Below are 21,571 nucleotides of genomic sequence, written 5' to 3' on the forward strand. Positions count from 1 at the left end.
GGCCACTGCCCAGCATAATGTGCCTGTGACGTTATTGATATAATCTGGGACCATATAGATCATTGTTGCAACCAAGGTCCTGTAGTGGCACCCAAATCTTGTATAAAGGGGGTCAAATGGGGTGTCTAAGACAAGGTTATGGATTACTGGTTATAATTATGCTGTCTATATGTGTGTATCAGTGTTATAGTTGAAGTTATGAATATTGGCTCTATACTGTCTGTGTTGCAAACTTATGCTATGCTTCTGGGTGACATCCCAGACAAGCTGGTGTTAGCTCTGCCTAGCCTGCTTGATGGCCCATTAAGAACCATCAGCTATACAATGAACTCATTGAGAAAAGGCAAATATGCCTTGAGACTCAGCAAAGTATGCAGGGACTGGCCCATGTGACTCCAGACTCCATTTTGCTGTAAATTTCCACAGTAAGAACAAAGGGGTGTTCTTACACCTGGAAAAGACTATATAAGGCTAATGCCTCGTCTCCATTTGGTCTTCAATCCTGCTTCACACCTCTGGAGAACTTTGCTACAAACTGAAGCTCTGAACAAAGGACTGAGGACCCATCCCAGCGGGGGATGTACTCCAGAGACTTGATTGGAACCTGCAGTTTATTCTATCGCTGCTGCAAGCCTGAACCAAGAACTTTGCCATTACTGTATGTAATTGATTCCATTTAACCAATTCTAACTCCCATCCCTATCTTTTTCCTTTTATGAATAAACCTTTAGATTTTAGATTCTAAAGGATTGGCAACAGCGTGATTTGTGGGTAAGATCTGATTTGTATATTGACCTGGGTCTGGGGCTTGGCCCTTTGGGATCAGGAGAACCTTTTTTATTTTAATGGGGTATTGGTTTTCATAACCATTTGTCCCCATAACGAGTGGCACTGGTGGTGATACTGGGAAACTGGAGTGTCTAAGGGAATTGCTTGTGTGACTTGTGGTTAGCCAGTGGGGTGAGACCAAAGTCCTCTTTGTCTGGCTGGTTTGGTTTGTCTTAGAGGTGGAAAACCCCCAGCCTAGGGCTGTAACTGCCCTGTTTTAAGCGATTTGTCCTGAACTGGCACTCTTAGTTGGGTCCCGCCAGAACCGCATCGTCACACCTCCCTCAGTGCTCTGTGGCTATTAAGTCTTCTCTTGCAGCTGTCAGCACCAGCCGCCTCTGCTCTAGGTGCCCAGAGGAGGAAAAGTGTGCTGGGCTCCAGCCTGGGACTCTTCCCCCTCCTGCCTAGCCCTGACTATGAAGCCTGGCCCTGACACTGCTTTCTTCAAATGCCATGTGGGCAAGAGGAAGAGGGTGGCAGCTGCAGGAACAAGGACCAAACTTGTGGGTATCAGGTGAAGCAGCGAGAAACACAACCATCAGGTCAACCTGCAGGAATCTCTAGCCAGACTGTTAAGTTCTAGGACCCCAACCTATAGTGGTCAGCCCATTGAACCAGCTGGACCAAACACCTATCTCCAGTGGGTCAGTCACCCAGCAGGAGGGAAAAAAACCTCACTCTGGGGCATCCAGAGACAGGGAAACCAAGCACATTGAGCTCCAGGGCTTTGCAGCAAACCAACATAGCTCTAGGAGGTCCCACTGAGATTTGATCTCAGATTCAAAGTCCTGAGTGCTGCCCATTACACCATGGGACCTGCTGCTGTTTCCTTTTTTGGACCCCTGTGACTCTCAGCTGGCTGATTTGCACTCTGCACTTAGTGCTTCCCACCGGCAGCTTCCTCTCGCAGGACTCTCTCTCCTCCTCCAGCGACTATAGTCCTGCTCTACCAGATCCGCGGGTCCTGCCCTGAGTCCCCGCATCCCCCTGCTTTGTCTCTGTTCCCTGCAGGGTGCAAAAATGTCAGGGGAGGCGGTTCCTCCCTTCACTCTGTGGTCCCGCTGAAATCGGCCAGCTGCAGCCTCATCTCCCGGAACTCGGCCAGCTGTCGCTTGATCCGGTCGTACAGTCACACTCTGACTGGCTCCCCTGTCTGGATGCTCTTGTGGAAATCCCACAGGCGACGCTGCAGGATTTGGCACCGTTGGTTTCTTTAATGTTGTGGTGTTTGCCCGACCGCCGGAACAAAGCCACCAACTCCTCCCTCCCGACTCCCACCAACTCCCTGGTTGCCATAGAACCCTCTGATGCTTTCCCGTTCTGCCAACAGCACCAGGCCTTGCCCCCCTACCCCTTTATCTTGCAAGCTCTGGATGTTCAGCTTCCAATATCCTCTGCCGTGGGTCAGGGAATTGCCCACATTGAGCACACGGTGAGAGCTGCGTGATCCGAAGAGTCCATTGGCACCATCCTGCACTGGGCTGTCGACGTGCTCTCCTTCACGTATATCCGGTCAATGCGACTCCTGGCCCATCCCCGCAGAAAGGTGTACCCCATCTGCAGCTGGTGTGAGCTCGGGTCAGAGGAATAGGAGGCTACCGCCCGCCCTCCACTGGTTCCACTACGGAGAAACACGTCCTGTAAGCCGACCTCGCTACAGACCTGTGCCAGGTAGTGCTCATTGTAAAAACGTTTCCTCTGATGGTTGGAAAACGGGACCAGTGGTCCTCAGGCCGGCTGACACAATTAAAATCCCCCCCACAATACCAAACACCGTGCGCTCCAGAGGAAGGGAGCCAGTTCCTTCCATTGATCTTTCCTTTCATGCCTTAACTGGGGACCATAAACACTAATATAGTGGTAACCAGTGCCACGGAGCACAAAGTCCACCATTAATGTCCTCCCTGGTCGAAGCTCCACCACCTCTGTACTCGCACCACGAATGTGAAGAACAAAAGTCCAACCCCATCGTTCTTCCCTGGCCTGGAGGTCCAAAAAGACGGGTCCTTCCTCCAATCGCCCTGTGCCCATCGATCTGCCCTAAAGTCATTAATGTGCATTTCCTGAACCCCCACCATGTCCAAGTCCAGCTGCTCCAAGGCACTGAACATCAAGCGCCTCCCCCTGGGCCCCCGAATCCCTGACATGTTCCACCTGGACACTTTCACAGATGCCCCTTCCCCAGTACTGCACTCGCTCAGCTGTGCAGAGGAGCTTTCGTCCCCAGTCCCTGCGTCCTCTGGCACCTCTCCGAGGGCTACACTCCCTCACTCTCTTCCCGCCATATTGGCTTGAGCAATAACTCCTGTGGGAAAGAGCGCTCCGGCCCCTCGTTGTTAAAGGTCAGGTGGGCCAACTATGAGCAATAGCCGATGCTCTGTTGTCCTGCTGGGGAGCTCAAAATCAGGGACTTGCCTCAGCTAAAGGTGCGGCTGCGCTCCCAGAAAACAAGCCACCCCTGCACAGAGAGGAAAGAAAGGGCTGCTGAAGCCTGGGATTAAACCAGGGACCTTTAGAGCTTCAGTCTAACACTCTCCCAACTGAGCTACTTCAGCAGCTGCATGGGGCCTTTTTGGCCTGCTGCTTCTCTGTCCCGGCTGTTTTTGCAGCTGTGGCACACAAAAAAGACGTCATTGGGAGCGGCACAGGAAGACAAGACTCGCTTTTGCCTGCCTTGCTCAGCTTGACTTGCTTCCTCACCCCCTTCCTGCCTTAGCTCCCGGGTTGACCTGGTGGTGGAACGGGACTGGGGGCCAGTGGCGCGGGGAAGAAGTTGAGCTGGACCCTGATCTAAACTAGACCCTGGTGGCCAGAGTCTGACCACCACTTGCCGCCCCACCCTGTTGTCGTGGCTTCCCCCACTGGACGTCATTTAGGGAGGGAAGTGGGGCTTCTGCCTCCCCTCCCCGATTTTCACACCGCAGAGGAGTGCGAACAGGAAAATGAACCGCTGCTCCACACCCCCACCAGAGGAACCCGACGCCCTTAGCTGTGGTGAGTGAGAAGTGTCTGTTGGCTGACAGGGCCTGTCCCCGAGGAGCTGGAACAGCAGCTGCCGCCTCCCCGTCTGCTCCAGGCTGTGGGAAATGCTCATTGCCTGGCTGCATGGGCGGATGCTGCCCCTGGTGTCTGTATTGCTCTGTGAACCCCCTGCCTTCACTGAGCCAGTCTGCCCCCTCCGGCTTGGCAGCGGAGGGTCTGTGCAGACATCAACCCCCCTGCCAGCCCCCACAGCCAGCAGCAGCGCTAGCTCCCCCAGCACCACAGGGGCACTCAATGCACTTCCTTTGGGGAAATCGCTCCTTGGCATCCAGCTGCTAGAATGAGAGCCAGGAGAGAGCAGTGTCTGGCTCACCGTGGTGGAGAGAAGAGACCTGGTGAGTGCTGATCTCCTGCAGTCTCCCCCACAATGCTGGTCCATTTTATTGTCACTGTAATAGTCAGTGCTTCCCCTCAGGGCCATCCCTAGAGGGGTGCAGGGCCCAGGACAGATCCCCACCTTTCCACCCCAGGCCCTGCCCCCACTCATCCCTTCCCCCAAGCTCCCACCTCTGTCCTGTCTCTTCAGGCCCTGCCCCTTCCTGCCCCATTCCTCTCCCTCCCCCACTCCTCTGCCAGTGCCTCCTGCACACCACTGAACAGCTGATCACTGGCAGAGTTTCAGGGGGTTGTACAGAGGAATTGCCCAGGTTAGAGACTGGCTAAAACACAGGCCTCGCTGTGAGCAGGATTCAAACCTGCGCAGGGGAACCCTATTGGATTTCGACTCCAACACCTTAACCACTCAGCCATCACAGCTGTGAGCACAATAATGCCCCAATGCCAGAGAAACTGGTAAATAATCACAATGCCCAGGCTTGAAATCATCTGAAATCCAGAATTCACACAGCAAACCTGGCTCCCAAAGCACAGGGGGGATCTGGGGTTTGTTCTCTTTATTTAGCCATGTGCAGTCGCACAGAGAGCACTTTGAAAAGTCTCCCCTCCCACAGAGCGGGAATGGGAAATGATTCTGAACTGGAAGCTTGATGTGAATGAGGATGTTTGGACCACAGGGCCAGGGACTGGCCTTTGCTAGAGAAACCAGTGACACATGGAACCAGGCTAAGGAAAATGTTTCCTGGAGTCAATAGCTGGAATAGCATCAGTATTGTGCAGCAAAATGTCTCCCAAGAGGAGTTAGCGCATTGGTGGTCCAGTAGCAGAAGTCACAGACACAGCGGGGGAGGTCTAGCTTTGGTTTCCGGCCAACAGAGGGATGAGTTTTATTGTCTCCAAATTTCAGTAGAAAAATTCAGACCCAAACTGTGTGGGGTGGGGGGTTCTCTGGTTTTCATTTGGTTCGTTTTGTTTTTCTCATTTTAAATGTCCTGGATAATTTTTCTGGGGAAACTGTTTGGACAAGGCCAAGGAAGAGCTAGAACAATTACAAATCTCCATGGGAGTGGGGGGGGGGGGGGTCTCTCGGCGCGGGGGGGGAGTGGAGATTTTCATGGTGGGGAGTTGAGGAGATAAATGAGGCTTTTGCTCCAGCAGAGGGAGAGGCTTGGCAGGTTCATTTTTACCATGTGAACCCACCGCCCCCTCCACATGCTCCCCTGCTGCTGCTGCCCCAGCTCAATCCCCACTGTCACCCCCAGCATGTGACCTACAGCTTCCTGCTGACAAAGCCCTTATATATCAGAGACAAAATCCCCTAGTCTGCCCCTTCTCCCTGCTGAACCCTCCCCGCACAGAGCCCAGAACAACCCCGACCTAGCCATGCTGGGGGCTCGGGCTTAATTCTCAAGGCCAAGGGCAAAAGCTTCAGCCGGGCACATTTCGCTCCCTTCCCGCCTCCGCCCAAGTGACAAGGGAGAAACGGACGAGACACGCCGGCTCGAAGACGCCTCCCTCCTCATTGTTGCCATCACTCTTGGAGTCTTGGAGTCATCGTGGATAGTTCTCTGAAGACGTCCACACAGTGTGCAGCGGCAGTCAAAAAAGCAAACAGGATGTTAGGAATCATTCAAAAAGGGTAGAGAATAAGACGGAGAATATCTTATTGCTCTTATATAAATCCATGGGATGCCCACATCTTGAATACTGCGTACAGATGTGGTCTCTTCATCTCAAAAAAGATATACTGGCATTAGAAAAGGTTCAGAGAAGGGCAACTAAAACTATTAGGGGTTTGGAACGGGGCCCATACGAGGAGACATTAAAGAGGTTAGGAGTTTTCAGCTTGGAAAAGAAGAGACTAAGGAGGGATATGATAGAGGTATATAAAATCATGAGTGTTGTGGAGAACGTTAATAAGGAAAAGTTATTTACTTGTTCCCATAATATAAAAACTAGGGGCCACCAAATGAAAATAATGGTCAGCCTGTTTAAAACAAATAAAAGGAAGTTCTTCTTCACACAGCGCACATTCAACCTGTGGAACTCCTTGCCTGAGGAGGCTGTGAAGGCTAGGACTATAACAGGGTTTAAAAGAGAACTATATAAATTCATGGAGGTTAAGTCCATTAATGGCTATTAGCCGGGATGGGTAAGGAATGGTGTCCCTAGCCTCTGTTTGTCAGAGGGTGGAGATGGACGGCAGGAGAGAGATCACTTCATCATTGCCTGTTAGGTTCATTTCCTCTGGGGCACCTGCCATTGGCCACTGTTGGCAGACAGGACACTGGGCTGGATGGACCTTTGGTCTGACTCAGTCTGGCCATTCTTATGTTCTTGCCCTGACGCTGAAAACACTTCAAGGATACGCATGTACTGTTACCTGTAGTCATAAGTCCTGGTGGCCAGAGGACCTGTCCCACCAATTAACAAATACACAGAATTAAGTTTCAACCAATTATTTATTACTGGAATTTTTCCTACTGGGGGCCAGGGTAGGGATGCGGTACTGGAAGAAACGGGGGGGGGGGTATTCTGGGCACAGAGCGCATCCGCCTTGGAGCAGCAGTGACACCCAGTGGCCAGTCGGGGTAAGGTACAGAGCGCATCTGCCCTGGAGCAGCAGTGACACCCAGTGGCTAGTCGGGGTAAGGCACAGAGTGCATCCGCCCTGGAGCAGCAGTGACTCCCTGTGGCCAGTCAGGGTAAGGCACAGAGCGCATCTGCCCTGGAGCAGCAGTGACACCGGTGGCCAGTCAGGGTAAGGCACAGAGCGCATCTGCCCTGGAGCAGCAGTGACACCTGGTGGCCAGTCGGGGTAAGGCACAGAGCGCATCCGCCCTGGAGCAGCAGTGACACCGTGTGACCAGTCGGAGTAAGGCACAGAGTGCATCCGCCCTGGAGCAGCAGTGACACCCTGTGGCCAGTTGGGGTAAGGCACAGAGTGCATCCGCCCTGAAGCAGCAGTGACACCCTGTGGCCAATCGGGGTAATACACAAAAAGTGTTTCCCAGAGAGAAGTGACAAGCTGTGGCCCGCAGGGACAGCACCAGCCTCTTCCCAGTGGGGGGGGGGGGCTGAGGTGGAGTAGACAAGATTGTGGCAGCTGCGCCCCCCCTGTCGCCATGAGTCCCTGCCACTCTCTGTGGCCCCACCCCCTGTAGCTCCTCAGTGAAGTGTCAGCCTCGCCTCCTCCCCTCAGAGGCCCCGCCCCCTTCCCAGGCTAGAGACAGTGCTTCTATATCCTGGGAAATTTCCCAAAATCTGGGAATTTTTGAGTAAAATATTTCAACTTGGGAAATTGGGAATTTTCATTCAAAACCTAAATAATCCTGAGAAAATTTCATAAAAAGTAAAAGACTTTCCAAATCTCAAAAATCCTGGGAAGTTTTCATAAAAAGTAAAATATTTGCGCTTCTTTTAAATTTCCCTCAAAATGCGTTCTTCGATTGGTGAATATTTGTCACGTGATTTTCATAATCAGGCTGTGCTGCTCTCCTATTGGTGGTGCTTCAATGTACTATATCATGGCGGCACACGTGAAGTGACAAGTGCACACATGCACTCACAACAAACCAACCTCAGCAACAGCTGGCTGGCGGGTAATGAGGAGATGGTTATCAAATTTATCTTCTAGGTAAGGTTCCTTCCAATAATTAAATATATTGCAATACTTACTGATTATGATTAGTTTCTTTATCTGTCATTAAATCTCTAAAATTTTGTATTTCGTGCTTGCAGTTGCACAGAGAATGTGGACCAGAGCGTTCGGCTGTTCATAAATTTGTAACAGCACCTTCCTCCAGGTAAATATTAAATATCTTCGCCTACTGTGTTCCCTTCTTTGATTTAAATATAAATTGAAATATACATTATACTAATTATCGCATTCCATTATTTCAGAGATCTCTTTCCATTTTTTATCTAACGTAAAAAATGAATAAAGAGACCGGTAAGGCTGGTGAGAAGAGGAAGAGGACTGCAGGAGTAGACAAAGATCCGTCCACGTCGAAACGAAAACAACGGGATAGCACCCCCGACAGAGTATTGAAGACTTGGGGTGAACTTCCACCAAAAGAGAAGCCATCTACTTTCAAAAAAGCCTTTCAAGACTCGTGGCTTCAAGAAGGTAAATACAAAGACTGGTTGCAGAAAGTAGAAAACAATCAGTTTTTAGCTTATTGCAAATGTTGTGATGTAAAAATCCAGGCAGGTACTAGTGAGTTAGATAAGCACGCTAATGGTAAAAAACATAAACAAAGGGTTGAGACAGTATCTAATACAAAGAAAATTGATGATATGTTTAATAAACAAGATTGTGAAATTAAAAAAGCACAAAAATGTGAAGAGCAAGTTAAAAATGCAGAGATTAGAATGGCCTGTTACTTTGCTGAACACAATGTCAGTATTCAATCTGTAGAACACTTGACTGAAGTAGTTAAAAAATGTTTCCCTGATTCCAAAATTGCTGAGGCTGTAACATTAAAGAAAGATAAATGTACTGCTAGAATCAGCAATGTTTTGGCGCAAACTGAGACTGAGGAACTTGTAGAAAATTTGAAAGTTAATGAATTTAGATTATTCAGGTCAATTCATGTTTGCAAATATATCTGAACTGGCTAAAAAGGTTTTCACATTACAGCATTCAAATGCAGCATGTGAAATAATTTTTTCCATGGTAACTGACATAAAAACCAAAAAAAGAAACGGTATGACAACCAAAACACTCCGTTCTAGTGTAGTTATAAGGTCAGCTTTGAAAGCAAAGCACGAGAAATGTTCTAATTTTGTAATTACTATTAAGCACTTGTATTTACATTGTAAAAATATGTACAGTAAAAATGACAGTGATAAAACTAGTAAAAATATTAATGATGGTAATGATGTTCCTAGTGACGACTCAGACCATGAGTCAGAAAATGGATAAAACTCGGAGATTATAATAATAAGGAAAATTATATAAAAGCGTGTTCTTTGTTCTTTGTTTGCTTTTTTATCTTATTTTATAATCATATGTTTACTTTTTATTTTTTCAAAGTAACTTTGATGTACAGTACACTGCAGGGCACATGCTGTACTTATTAATACTTTTGTTTTTAAAATAGTGAAATTTGTGTAAAATAGATTTTCTATCATTTCAATCCTATTCCTCATGTGTGAAATATTTTATTGACTGTATAAGTAACATAAGTTTAAAATTGAAAACATGTCTATACGTATACAAATTATAATAAATGTGAAATATCTCAAACGAATAAGAATAATTTGGGTATAATATATATGATATAGTTATTAAAAACACACATATTATGTTCCTTTGAGATTTTGAAATAAAAAACTTTATCTGGGAATTTTTCACCAGATTTGGGACATTTTTAGCGCTAGGTTGGGAAAAGTTGGCATCACGATATAGAAGCACTGGTGTAAGCGTTCCAGGGCTGGGGCACTGGGGAGGCAAGAGGCGGTTCCAGGGGGCGGGGCATGTGGGAGCTGGGGGGGGCGGGGCAGAGCAAAGGGATCGGGGCGGGTTTGAAGCCAGAGCCCCGGGGGAGCTGGGAGCCCAGATCGGGGTGCGCGGGGCGGGGCCAGGAGGGGGAAGCCTGGGAGTCACGTGGCAGCCTGGCACAAGGCGGGGGGGCTACAGCCCGTGGGTCCCGAACTGGTCCCGCCCCCCCCGGGAGCCGCTGTTGGGGCCGGTGCAGGGTATTAAACTGCTCCGCGTAGGGATGTGCTACTGGCAGCAGTTACCGACACGCAATGGAATGGAAGAAACTGCTACTGTAGTAACCTGCTCCCCGGTGTAGCCAATGCCGACAGGGAGCAGCTTCTTGCACTATAGTGTGTGTGAAATCGCTCCGTGTAGAAATGTCTCTCTGGAGCCGTTATTGATACGTAGAGATTGTAAGAAGCAGCTTTTGTAAAAAGATGCTACTTCCCTCACAGGTCATGTTTTCTAGACCTTACTTTTTTTTTCTCTCTTCTCTGGACTCTCTCCAATTTGTCCACCTTTCCTGAAATGCGGCGCCCAGAACTGGACACAATACTCCAGTTGAGGCCTAATCAGCGCAGAGTAGAGCGGATATCCCAGAGTGACGTTCTGGTTTTTTGCATAGATCCCTTTCCAGAGTACTCGTATTCAGCTTGTGGTCCAGATGTCTTTCCACAGTACTCCTTCCTAGGCAGTCATTTCCCATTTTGTGTGCGTGCAGCTTATCATTCACAGGCTTGATAATTGCACTCTGTATGCCATTATCTCCATCATTGATTAAGATTTGGAATAGAAACTTATCCAGAACTGATCCCTGGAGAACCCCACTCGTTCTGCCCTTTCAGCCTGTGAAGCGCTGATAACTACTGTCGGAACTGTTTTCCAACTAGTTTTGCACCCATCTTATTTTAGCTCCATCTAGGTTGCATTTCCATAGTTTGTTTATGAGAAGGTCATGGGAGACAGTATCAAAAGCCTTACTAAAAGCAAGATAGAGCGGTCCTACAGATAGCATTTTCACACACACATATGTGTAAGAAATTGCAAACTGTAGGGATGTGCTACCTGTAACACTGCAATCGGATGAAGCTAATTCCTACAGATAGCAGTTTCTCACACCGTAGCTATGTGAGACTGCTCTCTGCTTGAATTAGCTACATCAGATGGCCTTTTTTAGCAAAGTAGGACCTGTCGCTGCTGCAGTGCCGGGTGCCAGGCGCTAGGGGCTGAGCTGTGGCTCTAAGCGGGGGGGGGGGGGGGGGGTCTGTGGGTCAGGGGCGTTCAAGCCCCTCTGAGAAGCAGGTTTGGATTTTCATCAGTGAATGTCCGATTTCACCATCCCCGTGTGAACTGGGGACAAAATATTTCCAATTCCATTGATAACAATCAACGTTTACAGAGGGGCCAAGTGAGGAAAACGCTGCTTGAGAACTTGCTGCTGGAGTCCCACTGTACAGTGTACAAAACACAGCGTGGATGTTAGCGGCGCTAGCGCAAGGGGGCGTTTGTTTCCATCGCTTTAACTCGGAATCAGCATCTGCTGTCATGACATGATTCTTGTCGGGCCCCCTCCCCTCAATTTCACACACCTGTGAGCATCTCCATGGATACAAATCTAAAAAAACTGCTTAAAAATACCCCACTATGACTCGTCCAAATTATAAAAACTGAATCCTGCCAAGCCTAGTGAAAAGTAAAAGACAAGCAAGCCTCTGTGTGTGTGTGTGTGTGTGTGTGTGTGTGTGTGTGTGTGTGTGTGTGTGTGTGTGTGTGTGTGTGTGTGATGCTACATCCACATTGGGGTGCGTTTCCCTAGACAAACAATTTCTTTTTATCGTAGCATCTTCCTCTTCTATTCCCCATCAGAACATGCTCCTGGCTGCAGCCAGGTCCCCTCTAGCCAGGAAATGTCACGTCCCTCATTGAATGAATGAACCAGTGATAAACCTCTTACCCTCTGTCACACAGCTCACCCCCACATGGCCAACCATGACACAACAGGCGAGTCCTGCCTCAGTTTCCCCTGCTGTTCCCAGGGCTGACTGAGTTGCCCACCCTCTCTGCAGTGGGTCAGACCGATCGTCCACTCTGCCCAGAAGAGGAGTGTTGTCTCATTCAATTCAAGCCTCTTCTGGGCATAATTTACTAATACAATTCCAGGCTTTGGTTGATCCCTTGAAATAAGGCAATTCACAAGCCCCAAAGTAAGACAGATGAAAAGGCAGCAGTTCTCCATGGCATCCCCGCTCCAGGGACTGTCACCCAGGCATTCTACAAGGGTCTTCCCGCAGCATTGCCCTCCCCAGGCTCCTGCGAGCCCTACCCCTGTGGAGTGTGGTGGATTGAAAACTGTGTTAAAACTGGGAGCTATCACTTTAAATTCGAGGGGTGTTCCTGGCCCTGCCGGCAGGCTTGGGGCTCTGTTGGGAAGGGTCTGATCAGAGTCTGCAGGGAGCCAGCCTAGAACAAGGTGGGTGAGTTGAGCCCCTGGGCTGTGGGGTGCAGCCTGTTTTGTCTGTAGAGAAACAGTCACATGAAAAAGAGTCCCATTCAATTCCATCATGTCATGGCAGACAGCTAAAAAGGGACAATGTTTAAGTGCTTATACACAAATCCTAGAAGTCTAAATAATAAGCCAGGTGAATTTGAGTGTCTTGTATTAAATGAGGATATTGATGTAATAGGCACCACAGAAACTTGGTGGAATGAGGATAATCAATGGGACAGTAATACCAGGGTACAAGATATATTGGAAGGACAGAAGAGATGGTGCTGGTGGGGGAGTGGCACTAGATGGGAAAGAAAGCGTAGAGTGAAAGAAAGTAAAAATCTTAAATGAACCAAACTGCACCATAGAATCTCTATGGCTAGAAACGCCATGCTGGAATGATAATATATAGCAGTAGGGATATACTACTGACCACCTGACCAGGATGGAGACAGTGACTTTCGAGGAGGGGGAAAGACCCTATTTGGACACAGACTGGCTAACCTAGTGAGGAGGGCTTTAAACTAGGTTCGACGGGGACAGGTGAGCAAAGCCCGCAGGTAAGTGGGGAACATGGAGACCTGGGAGACGGGTCGGAAACGAGAGGGAGTGTGGGCTATATTGGCAGAGAGAAAGGAGGGTCAGGACAAAACTGGGAGGAAAGATCAAACCAGTATCTTAGATGCCTATATACAAATGCGAGAAGTATGGGTAATAAGCAGGAAGAACTGGAAGTGCTAATAAATAAATACAACTATGACATTGTTGGCATCACTGAAACTTGGTGGGATAATACACATGATTGGAATGTTGGTGTGGATGGGTACAGCTTGCTCAGGAAGGATAGACAGGGGAAAAAGGGAGGAGGTGTTGCCTTATATATTACAAATGTACACACTTGGACTGAGGTAGAGATGGACATAGGAGATGGAAGTGTTGAGAGTCTCTGGGTTAGGCTAAAAGGGGTAAAAAACAAGGGTGATGTCATGCTAGGAGTCTACTACAGGCCACCTAACCAGGTGGAAGAGGTGGATGAGGCTTTTTTTAAACAACTAACAAAATCATCCAAAGCCCAAGATTTGGTGGTGATGGGGGACTTCAACTATCCGGATATATGTTGGGAAAATAACACAGCGGGGCACAGACTATCCAACAAATTATTGGACTGCATTGCAGACAACTTTTTATTTCAGATGGTTGAAAAGGCTACTAGGGGGGAAGCTGTTCTAGACTTGATTTTAACAAATAGGGAGGAACTCGTTGAGAATTTGAAAGTAGAAGGCAGCTTGGGTGAAAGTGATCATGAAATCATAGAGTTTGCAATTCTAAGGAAGGGTAGAAGGGAGAACAGCAAAATAGAGACAATGGATTTCAGGAAGGCGGATTTTGGTAAGCTCAGAGAGCTGATAGGTAAGGTCCCATGGGAATCAAGACTGAGGGGAAAAACAACTGAGGAGAGTTGGCAGTTTTTCAAAGGGACACCATTAAGGGCCCAAAAGCAAGCGATTCCGCTGGTTAGGAAAGATAGAAAATGTGGCAAAAGACCACCTTGGCTTAACCACGAGATCTTGCATGATCTAAAAAATAAAAAGGAGTCATATAAAAAATGGAAACTAGGACAGATTACAAAGGATGAATATAGGCAAACAACACAGGAATGCAGGGGCAAGATTAGAAAGGCAAAGGCACAAAATGAGCTCAAACTAGCTACGGGAATAAAGGGGAACAAGAAGACTTTTTATCAATACATTAGAAGCAAGAGGAAGACCAAAGACAGGGTAGGCCCACTGCTTAGTGAAGAGGGAGAAACAGTAACAGGAAACTTGGAAATGGCAGAGATGCTTAATGACTTCTTTGTTTCGGTCTTCACCGAGAAGTCTGAAGGAATGCCTAACATAGTGAATGCTAATGGGAAGGGGGTAGGTTTAGCAGATAAAATAAAAAAAAACAAGTTAAAAATCACTTAGAAAAGTTAGATGCCTGCAAGTCACCAGGGCCTGATGAAATGCATCCTAGAATACTCAAGGAGCTAATAGAGGAGGTATCTGAGCCTCTAGCTATTATCTTTGGAAAATCATGGGAGACAGGAGAGATTCCAGAAGACTGGAAAAGGGCAAATATAGTGCCCATCTATAAAAAGGGAAATAAAAACAACCCAGGAAACTACAGACCAGTTAGTTTAACTTCTGTGCCAGGGAAGATAATGGAGCAAGTAATTAAGGAAATCATCTGCAAACACTTGGAAGGTGGTAAGGTGATAGGGAACAGCCAGCATGGATTTGTAAAGAACAAATCATGTCAAACCAATCTGATAGCTTTCTTCGATAGGATAACGAGTCTTGTGGATAAGGGAGAAGCTGTGGATGTGGTATACCTAGACTTTAGTAAGGCATTTGATACGGTCTCGCATGATATTCTTATCGACAAACTAGGCAAATACAATTTAGATGGGGCTACTATAAGGTGGGTGCATAACTAGCTGGATAACCGTACTCAGAGAGTTGTTATTAATGGTTCCCAATCCTGCTGGAAAGGCATAACGAGTGGGGTTCCGCAGGGGTCTGTTTTGGGACCGGCTCTGTTCAATATCTTCATTAACGACTTAGATATTGGCATAGAAAGTACGCTTATTAAGTTTGCGGATGATACCAAACTGGGAGGGATTGCAACTGCTTTGGAGGACAGGGTCATAATTCAAAATGATCTGGACAAATTGGAGAAATGGTCTGAGGTAAACAGGATGAAGTTTAACAAAGACAAATGCAAAGTGCTCCACTTAGGAAGAAAAAATCAGTTTCACACATACAGAATGGGAAGAGACTGTCTAGGAAGGAGTACGGCAGAAAGGGATCTAGGGGTTATAGTGGACCACAAGCTAAATATGAGTCAACAGTGTGATGCTGTTGCAAAAAAAGCAAACATGATTCTGGGATGTATTAACAGGTGTGTTGTGAGCAAGACACGAGAAGTCATTCTTCCGCTCTACTCTGCTCTGGTTAGGCCTCAGCTGGAGTATTGTGTCCAGTTCTGGGCACCGCATTTCAAGAAAGATGTGGAGAAATTGGAAAGGGTCCAGAGAAGAGCAACAAGAATGATTAAAGGTCTTGAGAGCATGACCTATGAAGGAAGGCTGAAAGAATTGGGTTTGTTTAGTTTGGAAAAGAGAAGACTGAGAGGGGACATGATAGCAGTTTTCAGGTATCTAAAAGGGTGTCATAAGGAGGAGGGAGAAAACTTGTTCACCTTAGCCTCTGAGGATAGAACAAGAAGCAATGGGCTTAAACTGCAGCAAGGGAGGTCTAGGTTGGACACTAGGAAAAAGTTCCTAACTGTCAGGGTGGTTAAACGCTGGAATAAATTGCCTAGGGAGGTTGTGGAATCTCCATCTCTGGAGATATTTAAGAGTAGGTTAGATAAATGTCTATCAGGGATGGTCTAGACAGTATTTGGTCCTGCCATGCGGGCAGGGGACTGGACTCGATGACCTCTCGAGGTCCCTTCCAGTCCTAGAATCTATGAATCTATGAATCTATGAAATGCTCAGGGAGATTAGAGAGGCTAGAAAAATAAAAAAATCAGTTATAATGGGGGATTTCAACTATCCCCATAGTGACTGGGTACATGTCACCTCAGAATGGGGTGAAGAGATGACGTTTCTTGACACTTTAAATGAAGCTTCTTGTTCTGGATCCCACAAGGGTGGAGGCAATTCTTGATTTAGTCCTAAGTGGAGCACAGGATCTGCTCCAAGAGGTGAATAGAGCTGAACTCCTTGGTAATAACGACAATAACATCATCAAATGGAACATTCGGGTGGGTGGGAGGGGAGGACACAAACCACAGCAGCCCACCGTGGTAGCATTTCATTTCACAAAGTGGAACTCCACAGAAATGAGGAAGTTAGTTAGAAAGTAAAAGGCAAACTGCAAATAAACTTTTGAAAGCCATCAGAATAGAGGCTCAATTTAAATGTGTACCCCAAATAAAAAACATAAGAAGAGGACCAAACAAATGCCACCATGGCTAACAACAAAGTAAAAGAGGGAGTTAGAGGCAAAAAGGCATCTTTTAAAGGTGGAAGTTAAATCCTATTGAGGAAAATAGAAAGGACCATAAACTCTGGCAAGTGAAGTGTATGATAGTCCCACCTTGGTGCAGACCCTGCCCCCCACATCGCTCCACCTCCTCCTCTTCCTGTAGAGCCTTCCTCAAACCCCCGCCCCCCCTTTGCCCTGATCCCTGCAAAAACCCCTGACTGCGGCTGGGCTGCCGGTGTGCTGAGCCGCTGCCTGATAGTGGCTTGTCGGCTTGTCCTGCCCCGTGTGCCTGTCTGGGGCCAGCTGCTGGCTCTTGTCTGAGATGTAGGTTGTCAGCTCTTCAGAGTCAGGACAGTCGTTCTGTACAGTGCGGGCCTGGTCCATGACTGGGGCTCCTGAGCACTACCGTAATACACCTAATAGATAATGTACAGCGCCTAGCACAGTGCGGGCCTGGTCCACGACTGGGGCTCCTGAGCACTACCGTAATACACCTAATAGATAATGTACAGCGCCTAGCACAGTGAGGTCCTGGTCCCTGACTGGGGCTCCTGAGCACTACCGTAATACACCTAATAGATAATGTACAGCGCCTAGCACAGTGCAGCCCTGGTCCCTGACTGGGGCTCCTGAGCACTACCGTAATACACCTAATAAATAATAATAATGATAATGAACATTTAATATACACCCTGCTCTCATGGACAAATCGCTGCTGCTCCACCTCAGACAGTGAGCCCCAGCAGCCTGAATTGTATCTCTGCAAACGCAAATTTGTGGCAAAACTTCGGTGCTCTGGTCAGATCCCAGCTGGGGTCAATCAGCCGTAGCCCCACTGGAGTCAATGAGACCAGATCAGAGGCACCAGTTCCGTGGGCTCCAGGGCTCAAGCACTCACGGGAAAAAAATAGGGGGTGCTCACGAGGGCTGGCCCCCGATCAGCTGTTTGGTGGCTGGTGGGAGTTGCTGAGTGGGACGGAGAGGAGCCAGCAGTGGGGGAGGGACTTGGGAGAGGGGCCTGAGAGAAGCGAATGAAGGGCGGCCGGGGGGCCTGGGGTGGTGTGGGGTCAGGAAGAGGTGGAGTGAGGGCGGGGCCTTAGAGGAAGGAGCAGAGTAGGGGGCAGGGCCTCAGGGTGGAACCGGGGCGGAACACTCACTGGGAAAAATAAAAGTCAGCGCCTATGGGCCAGATCCGAGCTGGGGGAATTCCAGCTGAAAAGCAGGTCACTGGTTGTCAGCACTGGGCTGGCGTTAATTGGCACGAATACTTTGGAGGCACACAGGTGAACACACTTGGTGCAATACTGCATACAATGCAGTAGGGGGCAGTAGTGTCTGGGCGTCTCTCAATCACACTCACTCGCACACACAGTGCAAGCTAGAGGTTTGATTTCCATCTCGAGGTGACAAACCCAGGTTGGCTCGGATGGTGCTGATGCTAGTAGCGTGTCATTGCCGTGGGGCGAGCAGCGGGCAGGGCCGCCCTGAGCACGTACCTAGGGGCTGGGATGTCTCCTCCCGCTGGGACTCAGCCCTCCAGCTCCGAGGGGAGACACCGCGCGGGGCAGGTCTGATCATTCTCTCCAGCAGGAGGCAGCGCTAACGTTCACTATGTGTCTCTCTCCTGCCCACGTTCCACTTGCCCGGCAGCCTGGAAAATGCGCCCACCCCCGGTGCCTCTTCCCACAGCTCCTGGGATGTTAGATGTCGTGTGGGTGCGTTGGAGGCCGACGTGCTGTGAGGGGGCAGCTTAGAGCGACTTTCTCCAATGACCCCCCGCCCCTCCCACTCAAAACCTGTGTGTGCAGCTGTGTATGGTCCCCCATGCACGTCTCTCTGCCGCTAACCAACGGGGCACATGAATATTTTCTAGCAGGTGAGCAGCTCGCAGTGACATTGGAGCCAGGGCCATGATTTCCTTCCTCAGCTGCTGCTTCTGGCTCCCAATGCTGGACACGAAAACAGGTAACGGAAATTTCCTTGTCATATTTTCCTTACAGAAACCCCACAGCCAGTGCCCGCGACGCACTCCCCACAGCGCCCCCTGCTGGAGTTGGAATGGCTGGGAGCTCCCTCCACAGCCAGTGCTCCCCCCCACTCCCACAGTGCCCCCTGCTGGAGTTGGAATGGCTGGGAGCTCCCTCCACAGCCAGTGCTCCCCCCAACTCCCACAGTGCCCCCTGCTGGGCCAGGCCAGCACTGGAATAGCTGGGACCCCCCCACACACACACAGCCTGTCTTCCAATAGTGGCCAATGCCAGGTGTCCAAGAGGCTCCCCACAGCCAGAGTCCTGCCATGCTCCCCACATCGCCCCCTGCTGGGTGAGGCTGGTATTTCACACACACACACTCCAGAGCTCACTAGCCCCTGTGCTTTCTGATCCTTGCAGTACAGTCAGGGCCGCCCGGGGGGGGGGGGGGGCAAGTGGGGCAATTTGCCCCGGGCCCCACAGGGGCCCCCACGAGAATATAGTATTCTATAGTATTGCAACTTTTTTTTCAGCACCAGACGTTGTAGCTCGGTTCGGGGGGCATGTGACCCTGAGCTGCTTCTTCCCGTCCCAGCCTGGGATGAACCTGCAGGACGTGACTCTCCCCTCGCAGAAGGAACCGGCGGGGACAGAGGCCCTGGTGGTTCATAGTCACTATTATGGGAGGGAGCAGCCGGCGAGACAGGACGAGGTTTATAGGAACCGGACCTGGCTGGATCCAGAGGGGCTGGCCCGGGGGAATGCGTCCCTGACGCTGAGGGGTGTCCGCACCCCGGATGAGGGCGTCTATCTCTGCCACGTCACCTCGGAGCTGGGCTGGACGTCTGAACTCAGGGAGCTGAAAGTGGGAGGTGGGTGCTGGGGCTGCTGCATCCTGGGATGGGCTTGGCTAATGCAGTGTGTCTCTGTGTCCCCCTCTAGTGGCTGCAGCCTGCTTGGCACTTTATTAGTCTCCTCGCTGTCGGAATTCCCTCCACGACCTCTTTCCACCCGGCTTCCCGAGAACTCAGTTCCACGCCACACTTCGTCCCTCAGGTGTTTTTATCTGGCTCACAGCAACGCTACGCTGAGCTGATCCGCTTCAAACGCAGGGGGGTGGACGTGGGTCCATCACAGCTCCAGAGACCCACAGAAACTCATTCTCCTTATGTACATTTACAGATCACATCACATTTATTCTACACTGCATCTGACATTTTACGATTGGCTGGTTACTTAGCAGGAACCAGACCCTGAGCCGCACACTCTGTCCACGTTTCGACTTCCTCTTTACCTCATCTCTCCAATTCCTAACGTATCCTGTCCCTTGTTAGCTGGTTCACAGTAAATAGGTCCCTGGGTGTTCTCCCTCTTATCTTATTCTGTCTTTTTAGCCTACTGACCTCTTGACTTATCTTATTTAGCACAAATGTCCTGTTTCCAGCCTCATGAGTCATTTGCTGCTCTAATCCTGTCTTCCAAAGAATGAGGCCTCACGTTGGGCCAGGTCTCAGCGATAGTGGCACTGGTGGGTTACTGCAGTTCTTCCTTTAGCTCAGCCAGTTGCAGTTCAGAGGGTTAGGCCCACAGGCCATGGGTTCAAGCCCCAGAGAGAACCTGACATGGTTGTTAAAATGCCTTCCCCGCTGGCGAACGAGGGCTCGTTGCTAACCTGGTATCTCCTGCAGCTGGCTCTATCGTGTTAATCCCATGTGCTGGGAGAGTGAATCCTGGAGCTGGAGCCCTCAGAGCCTGGCTGGAATCTCTCTGCACTGAGGCTGCCCTGTATGTCCCAGCTGCTAATTGCGGAGGGCTCCTTCAGTGACCCCAGTGTGAGCCCTGCTCCAGAGTGGACTCAATCAGCTTGGAAAGAGATGACTAAGGGGGGATATGATAGAGGTGTATAAGATCATGACTGGTGTGGAGAAAGTGAATAAGGAAGTGTTATTTACTCCTTCTCATAACACAAGAACTAGGGGTCACCCAATGAAATTAATAAGCAGCAGATTTAAAACAAACAAAAGGAAGTATTTCCTCACACAACACACAGTTAACCTCTGGAACCCGTTGCCAGGGGATATGGTGAAGCCAAGACTGTAACAGGGTTCAAAAAAGAACGAGATAAGTTCCTGGAGGATAGGTCCATCAATGGCTATTAGCCAGGGTGGGCAGGGATGGTGTCCCTAGCCTCTGTTTGCCAGAAGCTGGGAATGGGCAACAGGATGGATCACTTGATGATTCCCTGTTCTGTTCATTCCCTCTGGGGCACCTGGTGTTGGCCACTGTCAGCAGACAGGACACTGGGCTAGATGGACCTTTGGTCTGACCCAGTCTGGATGTTCTTAAATATCAGTGGAAGGAAAATGAAGCTAATGTTGGAAACATGACTGAAAACCCCAGGACAAGATTCTCAGCTGAGTTACCCAGCATAGCCCCATTGATTCCAATGGCACCATGGCTGATTGACACCAGCTGGAATCTGGCCCCAAAACCTCTTCTGCAGAAGGAAACCAGTATCCCTGTAAATGGTAACTGGCTCTGGCTGGTAAGACCAAGGTGGGGAGAGTTTTCTTGTGTGGGGTGGACACTGTGGCTATCCCAAGTGGATCTGATCTCAGACAAATGGTAGGCGATGTCCCTCCTCAAAGCTGGCTCAAACCCCAAACTTCATGGCTTAACCTCAAACTGCATAGTTTAACCTCTTGTGCTGTGTTGCTGGACAGCTCTTACCTGGCTGTTCCACCCCAGAGGTGGCTGCATTGCTGCACTGGAAGAGCAATTCCTGTGTTTGGAGCCTGTCAAGCAATTGAAGGTGAAAAACTCCAGAGACATGGGAAGTGTTTTTCCTTTCAGCACCCTACAGTGAGCCTCATCTGACCCTTGACCCCACGTTTTGGCTGGGCCTCACCCTCTTGACCTTCAGCTCAGGGGACGGGTACCCCCCGGGCAAGCATGGCATGGAGGGATGGGAAGGGAACCAACCTGACAGAGCTCAGCGGTACCACAGAGTCCGTGGATGCCCGGAGACTTTACACCCAGCGCAGCGAGCTGGCCGTGCCCCTGGGGCAGAGCACCAACCTCACCGTGCTCCTGGGGACAGCGCCCGGGCAGGAGACCCCCGGGCAGCACACCACAGTGGCAGCAGGACCTGGTGAGTGGGGGAAGGAGAATGGGAATTGTCCAGCTGGCGCAGGGCTCTGCCCCACATTAGAATATTTAGTGAGACCCCTGTGGGGCTAGGGCCAGAGCCTCACAGGTATTTATAGAACCCCCGAGATGCGGGGCTGGGAGGGACCCCAGAGAGCAGCCAGTCCAGCCCCCTGCACTGAGGTGGGCTCAAGTAACCGTAGAGCAGCACTGATAGGGGTTTGTCCAGTCTGGC

General features: G+C 49.6%; 2 non-coding genes and 1 pseudogene across 2 annotated transcripts; 1 reads left to right on the forward strand and 2 right to left on the reverse strand.

The window, feature by feature from the left end:
• The window catches only part of LOC135889203 (uncharacterized), a 407,029-nt pseudogene that overhangs the window by 169,500 nt on the left and 215,958 nt on the right, over positions 1-21,571 (forward strand).
• Positions 3,311-3,383, reverse strand: TRNAF-GAA (transfer RNA phenylalanine (anticodon GAA)). The gene has a single exon. It is a non-coding gene; the product is annotated as a tRNA-Phe (tRNA).
• Positions 4,545-4,626, reverse strand: TRNAS-CGA (transfer RNA serine (anticodon CGA)). Its single transcript has one exon. It is a non-coding gene; the product is annotated as a tRNA-Ser (tRNA).

Source organism: Emys orbicularis, chromosome 15 (assembly GCF_028017835.1).
Source record: "Emys orbicularis isolate rEmyOrb1 chromosome 15, rEmyOrb1.hap1, whole genome shotgun sequence".
Classification (NCBI taxonomy): Eukaryota; Metazoa; Chordata; order Testudines; family Emydidae; genus Emys; species Emys orbicularis.